This window comes from Macrobrachium nipponense, chromosome 39 (assembly GCF_015104395.2).
Source record: "Macrobrachium nipponense isolate FS-2020 chromosome 39, ASM1510439v2, whole genome shotgun sequence".
Lineage (NCBI taxonomy): Eukaryota > Metazoa > Arthropoda > Malacostraca > Decapoda > Palaemonidae > Macrobrachium > Macrobrachium nipponense.
This window is the reverse complement of record NC_061099.1, coordinates 3,642,849-3,655,348: the sequence shown is the minus strand read 5'-3', so window position 1 is coordinate 3,655,348 and position 12,500 is coordinate 3,642,849. Positions and strand designations below refer to the sequence as shown.

Below are 12,500 nucleotides of genomic sequence, written 5' to 3'. Positions count from 1 at the left end.
TTCATCAGTTCAGTGTTCTGGTTAAACTAAGATATACTTTATTTCAATGGGTCCCCAAGGGTTATAACTGTTTGGGCTTATTATTTTCCCAGTACCCTTCTTATAATTATTATTATTAGAATATTGTATCAAGAATACATAACTCATTAATATCTAAGGCTTAGATATTAATGATTTCTGTATTCTTAATACAATATTTCCTTCCCTTTGCTACAACTTTCTTGTGTGAGGCAGGATTTCCAGCCCTCCCAGTCACAAAGACGAGGTGCAGAAACCGCCTACAACCAGAGGATGACCTAAGGTGCGGTCCCTCATCAAAATCACCCAGGTTTGAAGTGCTGGTCAAAACAATCCAGTGTCAGGGTTCTCATTCATTGTACGAGTAGTCTACATGTTAAGAAGGCTTGTATGAGTAATTTTACTCTTCTTCCTCCATAGCCTAATCATACGAAATTTTATATCCTGAAACCAAAACATTTTAGTTTTTTTATGCTAGTTCATGTATTGTTTCTTTCTCATGGATCATTGTTAAGAAGAAGTGCTAATTTTATGAATAAAAATCTCTGCGTGTAATTTTTGTTTCCGTAACGCGCTTTCATAAGCATAATTATATGATAAGAAAATGCTTAATTTGGACGAGATTTTGGGTCACTGCCAAGAAAGGTTAGGAACCACTGCTCTAACGTATATATGAGATATGGAGATATGCCCTGTCCTGTTTCCCACTGAACATAACTTTAAATTCCCAAGAGAATCTTATCTTTATTATCTCTCTTTACTGTTATCCCTTAAATCATTTTGTTTCTTCAAAGAGATAGAAAACGCTCCCAGGATATATATCAATATTCCCGTTTTCTTTTTTCTTTTTTCATTTATTTTTTTTTTAGTTTATCCTTCGAATATTCAATACCTGGTGGAGCATTGATATGATTGGATTTGATCAGTGGCATTGATATTACTCCGTTCGTCGGTATTATGGAAGCTCGGTTCCCTTGTTGGAGAGAGAGAGAGAGAGGAGAGAGAGAGAGAGAGAGAGAGAGAGAGAGGCGTAGGTTGTCGGGCAAAGCTTGGAATAGATGAGAAATATCCTGAAATATTTGCTTTTATTTTTATTTATTTCAGCTTGTTTATTTTTTTATTGCTTGCTTGCATGTAACTTTCGATTTCATTTCCTTGACGCCACATTCAGTATATGCAATATCGCTGTTGCCCTTCTACTGTCATTTTTTTTATAATCACATATTTCTCTATTGCTTGAGCTGAAGTAATTGTGGCAACTTCGATATTAGAAACCTATTAGGACCATGATTGGAGAACGAGAGTTCGATAGAGCCACCTATCCCACTGCAGTACACCCTTACTTCACTGAAAATAAAATGTACATTTCGTTCTAATTAAAAGTAACATTTGGAGTCTTTCCACATATTAGTCAAATCACTTCGAGATGAGTCCCAGTGCGCCTGCATCTGGGAACCTCGGCCTGCTGAGTGGTTCATTTGCCTGTATTTATTTATTTATTTATTTATCCGTTTTTTCTTTAGAGAGGTTTTAGTTACTACTAGTAATAATGTGGCGTTAGCAGAATTGCAGAGGCTGAATTGTAAGATATTAACCATTTTCTTAGAATTCTCTTCTGTGTATGTTATTCAAGATAGCATTATAATTCACTCGAATGTACTAGATAGCAAAATGAGAATGACTCAGTTTCCGAAACCTTCTTGAACAGGGAAAGAAAATTTCCATCTCGGTGAATGGGATCGTTTCCTTCCTCCAGCGACACATATGACCACACTTTTTATCCAGCAGTTCCGTTTAGGTGGCCGCCGCATCCGCTTGTGAAGTCCTTCAGATTTGAAGGATTCCGTATTTATGAATCTGTATTTATGAAGGATTCCACATTGGCAGAAGTGAGCGATCTCATACGATGAGATGAGAATGCATTTTCTTTCAATGTCCAAGAAATTATATGAAGCTGAGTCGATCTCATTTTGCTATTTACCTTCGAGTGAATGCGAGTGAACTACAATGATTATTTGAATAACATGAATGGAATAAAATTTTAAGTAAATAGTTAATTTCTTACATTTCAGCTCCAGCAATTCATCTAAAGCCACATTCTTTTCAGTAGTAACTTAAAAAATTTCTAAAGAAAGAAAGAAACAATAGGTATATTTTGCGAATATTGTCGTGAGGAGTTCAATCTACGGTTTAGGAACATATGACTTCAATTTCTCAGGTTGGAAAATTACATAGAACACGTGAGTCAGCATCGGCCATTTAAATGCTTTATTAAATCAAGAACTGGCAATGTACTATATTCTTTATAAAAAAAATGAACTTACACTTTACTGTTGTTTCTCGTATGACAGTTGAAAGAGAAATGAGTGTTCGATGTAAACAACATTTCGAACCGCAAAGTTGAGCCTGCTTTCAGATGTTCGAAATTTTATCATCTCCACAGGATACTCAAATATGAGGACAACCCATGCATGGATGTTTATAAGAACACACGTGGCCGCTGCAAAAGTATACATCATATATCCTGATTTAACTTTTATTTGGGTTGGTATTTATGAATTTATAGATAAAAATTATAGCTAGGAAACCAATGATCTGGTTATAGCCATACAAGGCTATAAATCATCCTCGATCAAAGACCTATCCAATCGTTTTTGTTTGGTTTAAATCCTTCAAGCCGTTTAGTCGCGATTGAATAACAGACAGACAGATGGACATAACGCCCATTATATCATGATGAGATGGATTTATATTCGAATTCATTTCAGTTTTAGAAGCTAATTCAAAGCGATTGCTGACAGACAAGCGTGAATATATAATCTCATTCGGATTCCTTAGTGGAGGTAATAGCGTAGGGTGAGAAGTGATACAAGGAGTAATAGCAGCAGCAGAGCTAGTAGTAGTTGGAGAAACATCTCCTGTCGGCGTCTTTGGCTGTGGTAATAGCATAGGGTAAGATGTAATAGTAGTAGCATTAATAGTAGCAGAGCTAGTATTAGTAATAGTAGTAAGAGTAACAGTGATATCAACGGCAGAGCTATTACTAGCAATAGCATTAGTAGTAACAGTCACTACAACAGCAGCAATAGAGCTATTACTAGCAATACTAGTAGCAACAGTCACAACAACAGCAGCGCAACAGAGCTATTTCTAGCAATACTAATAGCAAAAGTCACGACAACAGCAGCAGAGCTATTACTGGCAATAGCGTTATTAGCAACAGTCACAACAGCAGCGGCAGAGCTATTACCAGCAATAGTATTTGTAGCAACAGTCACAAAACAACAGGAACAGAGCTTTCACTTGCAATAGCATTAGTAGCAACAGTCACAGTCATAAACAAAGTGAACAGAGCTTGACTAGCATAGCAATAGCATTAGTAGCAACAGTCACAGCAATAGTGCAAATGACCAACTTTCATAATCACTGTGGCCAGTTATTAAATAACACTGATAGAAACTGCACAGTACTGTTGTGAAAATGACGACCTTAGGTCAGTGGGTCAGTGTACGAGACTATTTACTTTAATGTAAGGGGGTAGCAGCTCTCTCTCTCTCTCTCGTCCTCTCTCTCTCTCTCTCTCTCTTTAGAATAGGAGGAGGAGGAGGAAGAGGTTCAAGAGAGTTAATATAAAAAGTTTCTATTGTAATTATTCACGGGTGTGGTGGTCGTTCTAACAGTAATGATCGGAGCGCTCTGTGTGTGTGTGTGTGTGTACAAATACACACACACACACACACGGGACGGGATATGTGTATGTTCCATGGTCCTTGAATTTTTACATAAAATCATTCTCTATCTTTCTCTCTCTCTTCTAGACGTGCATTAATAGTGGAGTCTGTTATGTAAGTTCGTGAAAATTTCATAAAATAGAGTTTTGGAAAATACATTTTTTTTCATGGATATATGTCTCACTGACCAAAAAAAAAAAAAAAAAAACAAAAAACTTTTTTTGCCACCTTTTAAATAAGCTGGCAACCAAATAAAAATATGCACGCGAGATTGTGCTGGCCAGAACGTTTCCGGTCGGCTTATATAATTGTCGTGATTATATAATTTACTAATAATACCATAGAGGGCACCGCTGTAGTTAGGTACGTAAACAAACACCAATTGGCGGGAAACAGGAAGTAACGTCACATATGTCTAGTGATATCAGGAATTGCATGGATAATAATTGCGCTATGGACCAACATAATGAAGGTGAGAGCCTTGAATATGATCCATATTGTAGTAGAAATGTTGCTGATTCAGTGTATATGAGTCAAAATAAATGGGTTTTCATCCAGTAGGTAATAAAAAAGGAAAATATTTTTGTTGCGTGTGCATTGTAGGGTAGTAGCCATTTTAATAGTGTATCACTGACGAAAAAAATACTAACAATCTTTCAGTGAGTTATGTTATGCAACATGCCTCTTAGAACATGTAAAGAGTAAATATGTGTATTGAGTGCTTTGTTATACAGATAATTCCCAAGGTCTCTATTTTAGGCTGTATTTATGACCTTCCAGCATATCGGGATGAGATGAGGGCCGAAGGACAGAATCAAATCCCTATATTCTAGGAAGGGTTAAATACAGCCTAAAATAGATACCGAGGGTATTATATGTTTTCTATACCTAGGCCTTATAATGGAAATAGTATTAATTGTATAATGATGCCAGAGCAGGGCAGTGTATGATATGGTAGAACCCATCTAATCAGAGCATGAATGAATTCAAATACTCTTAAACCAAGACTAGTACACAAAAACTAATTTGATATTTTCATTGAGAGTGAAAATTTAGGATATGATTTTTTTGGGGGGCGGGTCGATTTTGATGAAATATCATAATTAAAGAAAATATTCCATGTGGCTTGAGGGTGTTATACTTGGCCGGTATAGAATTCTGTTTAATGTGGTTTATAATGTTCTTATGTAGTCAAAATGTGAAATCTGTTTGTGAAATGACTATACATTTATAATGATAGAATTGGTTTTTTTGTTTTTTTGATTTGATATATATATCATATATATATAATATATATATATATATATATATATAATATATATATATATATATATATAAAAAAAAAAACAAAAAAAATAAAAGATTTTTTTGCCACGAAGGAAAAAATGAAAAAGCGAGATAGCCTAATACGAGGAAAAATGAAAAAGCTTTATTTATACATAGCATCACGTTTTATATACTTCGTGATCAAGTTATTACATATATATTATATATATATAATATTTATAATTATATGTAACTATATAATATATATATGATTATCAATTTATTCCAAGTTATTCATATATATAGGAATATATATATAATTCTACATGTTTACAATATATAATATATATTATATAAATTCTATATATAATTATATATATGTACTATATATTATATATATAATATATACTTTTTACGACAATATAAATTACTTATGATATTTACATTTTTAGTTTCTCAAAGTGAGTCCTAGTGTCCTAAAATACGGAAATATGTTCATTTTGCAGATTTATTTCTTGAATTATGATCACTTGATAGTATTAGCAGTCTATTTTACTTGTTTATATACATAGTGAAGATTGATATGAAAGCCAAAGTCCGCTTTTATTTCTGTCAATTATACACCTTAAAACACATAACTTAATATTAATGAAAAATAGTTAATCGGTACGCGCTTTTCGGGAACTAATCACCCATTGATATTCTTTTTTATGTATCTAAGATGCAATAATAATAATAAAAGATGTTGATATACTTGCCCTATATCAGAGTATTGTTTATCAAACACATCGTTTTGTTTTGATTTACTATATATTCACTGTGATTTTTATATTTAGGTTATTTACATGGAAATGAGTTAAGTAAAGTGTAAAAGCCAGTTAATAGTGTTCTAGTTAGTCGGTTTTTGGCGTTAATTGCAAGAAAAGTTTATCGTGCACAGATTGCATAGTATGCTCATTGGAAAGCTATTGATCTCAGCTTTCAAACAAGCACAATATATAATCTGTAAGATTACAAATTTTTTTTTAAAAATAGTCACGAAAGTGAAAAGTTTATATATTAAATGACAAAAAAATATATTTCCAAAAATCTATATGATATTTTTACGAGCCATAGCTATGTCCCTCTCTCAAGAGATGTGTAGGTGGTCAGGCTGGGTTAATAATACCCAGCAGTCTACTGGAACTTCTTGTCTTCTTGTAGAGGTGTCATTTATGTGATGGCTATACTGGTTCTGGTTTTCATTCTCTTGAGAGTTGTTAATCCCCTCTTGTCGCTCTGTTATCCTGAGCTGATGGTGGTCAATGGGATTAACCTTTGTGGTAAGTGAGTGGTCACCATCAGTCTGTTGGTCAGAATGGCAGCTCTACAAGAAGTTCCAGAAGACTGCTAGGCCTTAACCCAGTCAGACAAGCTACACATCTCTTGAGATAAGCCCTGAAAGTACTCGAGTGTTAAGTAAAATACTATGTTAATACTTACAAGTAAACAAGTTATACTCAGTAATTTTATGGGTTTCTTTTTCCATCTTCAGGAGAAAACTGAAAGGAGCTTTTGTTTGGTTAAACCCATTTTTGCTGCATAACAGGCCCCACTATAGTCTGACATTTATCATCAGATGCAGTATCTCTCTCTCTCTCTCTCCTCCACCACCACCACCACATTCTCTTCCACCCTCTCTTCTTACCAAGTCCCGATGCCGCTCACCGCCACCCCACCGCCGCCAGCTCTCTCTCTCTCTCTCTCTCTGTTTTTATTGATCACACACACTCACTAAAGGCGAACACCCGACATGCCAAGGTAGAAGAAGAAGAAGAAGAAGAAGAAGAAGAAGAAGAAGAAGGAAAAGAAGAAGGGGGAGCAGAGCGTTTGTGTATGTAAGACGACTTTGCCTAACGAGGTATGATGATGATGGCGATGATGGTTGGAATAGGGATTGAGATGGAGGGTAGTAGGGGCGAGATGAATGGGTGGAAAGAGTGTTGGAGGATGGGTGGGGGTATATAGAGAAGGTAGGGAATGATGATGGTGATAGTGGTGGATGGAATAAGGACTGAGATGGAGGGTAGTAGAGATAAGATGAATGGGTGGAAAGGTGGTTGGAGGATGGGTGGGTGCGTGGAGAGGGAATGGGGAGAGTGAGGGAGGGAGTCAAGGAAGCAGTAGGGATTTGAAGGGTAGGGAGAATTTTGATTGGAAATGGATTGGTGTTAGCTGGGGGATAAAAGAATTGGGATGAAAAGGATTTGGGTTGGGGGAAGTAAGGAGTTGAGATTATGATAGGGAGTAGGGAATGGGAGAGTAATGAGTTGAGATTATGGTAGGGAGTAGGAAATAAGAGAGATTAATGGGTTGAGATTATGGTAGGGAGTAAGGAATAGGAGAGAGTAAGGAGTTGAGATTATGATAGGGAGTAAGGAGTTGGGATCATGATAAAGGTCCACAATAGGGGAGTAGGAATAGTGAGATGTAAATTAGAATTTACATAGATGGAGGAGGGATTAAGGAATGTAAAAAGGATAGATTAAGTGGGGAATGCAAATGAGATGGGGTATTGGTTAGGGAATGTGAATTAGTAGAGGTAATGTAAATGAGATTCATAGAGGAATGGACCATTGGGGGCGAAATGTAAATGAGACTGAAAAAGGAATGGACAAGGGTTAAGGGAATTGGAAAAGGGACGGGACAAGGCCAGAGGAATGTAAATGAAGATGGAAGGAGATGTACCAGGCTTGTAGGAATGTTTCAGTATGAAAGTCATTGAATAATTCTCTGTGAATAAAAATAGGATGGAAATGGCATGGAACATGTTTTGCTATTGTAAATGAGATTGAAGTACAGGAAGGGATATGGTATGGGTATGTAAATGAGATAAAGGGATGGGACACGCATAGGAGTGTAAAATGAGGTAAACAAAAATGGATTGAGGTTGGTATGGAAATGTAAATGTAACTGAAAAAGTAAGGACCTTTATATTTAGATGCAGACGATTTCGAATAAAAGAAATTGGATGACATCTGAAAGTATGGGAGAGGTGTTTTTAGAAAATGATGATGAGAGAATGGATAAAAATAATGTGAAGTGTTTGGAGATTTGTTTGAGTTTGTGGGAAAGGGAGAAGAAGGCATTTAGATAAATTGATATTTGAATGTGAAAAAAAACTGAAGAAAATTCCAAGATGGTGTAGGTTTAGGAGGGCAGGTGAAGATGATGGGGATGGGGGAATGTTTTGATATCGGTAAAGTAGTAAATTGGTATAGGTAAGGTAAACCTGTATAGGTAAGGTAAATTGTATAGGTAAGGTAAACTGGTATATGTAAGGTAAATTGGTATAGAAAAAGTAAACTGGTAAAGGTAAGGTAAACTGGTATAGGTAAGGTAAGTTGGTATATTTCAGGTAAACTGGTATATTTAAGGTAAATTGGTATAGGTAAGGTAAATTAGTATAGGTAAGGTATTGGTATAGGTAAGGTAAATTAGTATCGTTAAGGTAAATTGTTATAGGTAAGGTAAACATGTATAGGTAAGGAAAATTGATATAGGAAAGGTAAATTGTATAGGTGAGGTAAACTGGTATATGCAAGGTAAATTGTTATAGGTAAGGTACATTGGCATAGGTAAGGTAAATTATTATAGGTAAGGTAAATTGTTATAGGTAAGGTAAACTGGTATAGGAAAGGTAAATTAGTTTAGGAAACGTAAACTGGTTTAGGTAAGGTAAATACAAAGGTCTAGAGTACTAGAGTACTAGAGTACTAGAGTGTAGAGTCTAGAGGCCAGCGTAAGGCTGCTGTGAGTCACCATCATATGTTGAAGTGGAAGAGGGGAATACTGGAAGGTCGTTATTTTCATGCTTTATGGCGGAAGCCTCGTAAAGAACGGATGGAGGATGCATAGCAGTCGATAACCGAATGGGTGTTTGTGACAGTCCCTCCTTACAAACCCCCCTTACCCCATTCATGTTCCTCCCCATTCATGGTCTCTCTCTCATTCACGCTTTCTCCCCCTCGCCGTATTCCAGCCCTTTGCTGATCTAGGTGATTACGTTTCCTCCCTTTTCCATTATCCTCCCTTCTTCATTATCTCCGTGATCGTTCTCCCCCTACCTTGCTTTATTCCCTCTGTTCCTATTGTGCGTTTGTTTCATATCCTGCCTTAATCATTTCCTGAGCCTCCCCCTTTTTATTTATTTTCTCCCTCTCCCCTTTTCATTCACTTTGCCTTCCCCCCTTTTCCATTCGTCGTCTCTCGATATGAGTGTCGTTCTCTTTCTTCTGATCCTCTGGATTTTCGTCTTCATTGCCTGTCAATTCTTTCGTGAATCTCTTATGACTTAATTTCATTTTCGTTTCATTTTCATTTTTCTTAATCTGAATGGTCCCAATTCCCCTGCTTAACTTTCCCTCCTTTTCCTTATCTCTCTCTTTTACTTATATCATCGTCTGTTTTTCTTACGTTTCTACTATCATCTGCTCATTCATTATCTCAAAGGTTTATCATCCTTGCAATTTTTTTTCTTTTCTGATAAGGATATCCGTTACATATTTCCCCTCATTCCTCAAAGGAATTTCTTCTTCCTCCTTATCCGGCCCTCTGGATGACCTAGGTTTGTGTTTGTATGTGTGTATTTGCACTTTAAAGGTAAAAGAGATCATGTCGTCATCCTCTTCCTCCTTTACTCTGGATGACCTATGTTTGTGCGTGGATGTGTAATACTCAGAAGTTGACTGAATCGTGGGAATGTGTTGCGTCAATTTTTTTTAAATTTATATGCAGTGCTGATGTTAAAAAAGCTAGCTAATGCAAGAAATAAGATTGTAGTTATTTACATAAACTGGTTTGGAAGTAATGTGACGTTAGAAGAATGTTTTTTGCACTCGAAAAACATGTAATTAAATATATATATATATATATAATATATATGGTTATATACTATATATTATATATATATATATATATATATATATATATATATATCCTATATAATAATTACATTAAAAAAGATTGACGCAACACATTCCCATGATTCAGTCAACTTCTGAGTATTACACATCCACGCACACAAACCTGGGTCATCCAGAGTAAAGGAGGAAGATGACGACATTGATCTCTTTTACCTTTAAAGTACAAATACACACATACAAACACAAACCTAGGTCATCCAGAGGGCCGGATAAGGAGGAAGAAGAAATTCCTTTGAGGAATGAGGGGGAATATGTAACGGATATCCTTATCAGAAAAGAAAAAATATTGCAAGGATGATAAACCTTTGAGATAATGATGAGCAGATGATAGTAGAAACGTAAAAGAAACAGACGATGATATACGTAAAAGAGAGAGATGTGGAAAAGTATATATATATATATATATATATATATATATATATATATATATATATTATATATGATACATATATATATATATACATATACATGTATGTATTGTATAGCTTTTTCTCTTGTACACCCTATGCAACTTGTTTCCTTTGGCAAAATGAGTTCATAATTTGAATATTTTTACTTAATGTTTTTTTTTATTTAACCTCATGAATAATATCCATTCTTTAGTATTTGACATACTATGCATGCTTTATATTCACCTTTATCTAATGACATCCGGCTTACGATAACGCCAAAACGTGTCTGACCTATATTTACGGAGATGAATCTCTTGACCTTCGGTGTTGGAAGCTTCTTTGGTGTGAACGGGATCAAAGTTGAGCTGCCTCTGTGTCTCTGCCATGTTCAGCCCCACTAAGTCCCAGGATTATGTATATAGTTACTGAAGTCTGAAGAGACTATTGTGGTTTATCGTACAACTTTATTTCTAGGTTCTTATCGGATGTGGGTCGCTGCTCCAGAGGTCGTGATTTAAGTCTTGTTATAAAGTCGTGTGTGGAAATGTTTCCGTCGGTATAGGAATTAAGAAATTCTCGTAGAAAAAAAATGCAGTAGTTCATGGAAGGAAATTTATAAGTTAAAACTCGTTCAGTGATCCTGATCTAGTGGTGAATATGAAGTCGTGAGGGGAAGTGTTTCAGGCTGTAGATGAAGGTTGAAACTCTCGTAGAGAAATTGAGTTAAATGTGGAACAAAAACTCTTGTAGAAGAAATTAATAAGCAAAAAATGAAGTATTGCAGAAAATGAGAGAGAAACTCATGCAGTAAGATTCCAGCATCAAGAGACGGGTCAATAAGGACGTTGAGCAAAATATAAAGATGAAAATAAAGTACATGCCATTAGAGAAACAAATAGATGCTTGTAGAATAAATTACGAATTTCTGAAATGCTAAAAACTCCTTCTTTGAAGAATAATGAAATGATGTACAGATAGCGAAACTCTTATAGAAAAATAGATTGATTCTCTCTCTCTCTCTCTCTCTCTCTCTCTCTCTCTCTCTCTCTCTCTCCATATGCACACACACACACACACACACACACGCTGTATGTGTGATTTCGTACTCTTGCTAAGATTATACCTCAAAATAGTTCTTTCCCTCACGTCTTGTAAGCTGTGGCTCTGAACTCCGCCCTTGGAGCGACAGAGGGATGGTGACACTAATCCTAAATCCTAGATGGCCGCTCTGAACATCTCCTTGATCCTCATCCGACTTAATCCATGACCAGTAAGATAGGCATAAAATAAGAGAGAGAGAAAGAAAGAGAGAGCGGGAATGAAATGGATGAGAGAGAGAGAGAGAGAGAGAGAGAGAGAGAGAGAGAGAGAGAGAGAGAGAGAGAGATGGTCTCGACATACAAGCGGTTTTAGTCGTGATGCGAAAAAGTGAATGTCATTTTTTTTCGTAGAGAGAGAGAGAGAGAGAGAGAGAGAGAGAGAGAGAGAGTCCTTGAACTTGCTCCTACGCCGATGTATTTAGAAGGAATAATTTGAGAATGGACTGTTGGGATAAGCTTGAACAAGAGAGGAGTATTACTGTAGGAAGTAATTGGCTGAAAGCTACCCAATTAGTAATGGGAATTGGAGGTACCCTAATTTAGACTAATTAGGCACTATTCCAACCCCGCCTTCCCCCCCCCCGTCCCCCCCCCCTCCATTCCATTTTTTTCAAATCCTTAGAAATGTCAAGTTCGTTGACAAAAGGTTATCTGAAGTTGCATGAAGATGACCACTGTGAGATGAGAGGGGTAGCTAGGATCTTTTGTCACTCCAGAAGCCATATTGGGAATCTTTAGAACTGGTTTCCTGGTATTAGAAGAAAATAGAATAGATAATAATTTTCAAAAATTTAATGGTAATAGAAGTTTTAAAAAAAATTATGGTTTTTGATGTTTATTTGAAAGATTGGAGCAAGCATTTTACTCGGTGAATTCTTATTGATATATTAGTAATGCTGTTATTGTCTTTTTTTTCATCTCTCTCTCTCTCTCTCTCTCTCTCTCTCTCTCTCTCTCTCTCTCTCTCTCTTGTATAGTTTATAATATAATTCACCAATCTCTCTCTCTCTCTCTCTCTCTCTCTCTCTC

The 12,500-nt window shown here is 36.0% G+C and overlaps 1 long non-coding RNA gene across 1 annotated transcript in view; it reads left to right on the top strand.

The window, feature by feature from the left end:
- LOC135210045 (uncharacterized) overlaps positions 1 to 12,500 on the top strand; it is a 288,314-nt gene that overhangs the window by 274,999 nt on the left and 815 nt on the right. The window lies entirely within an intron of this gene.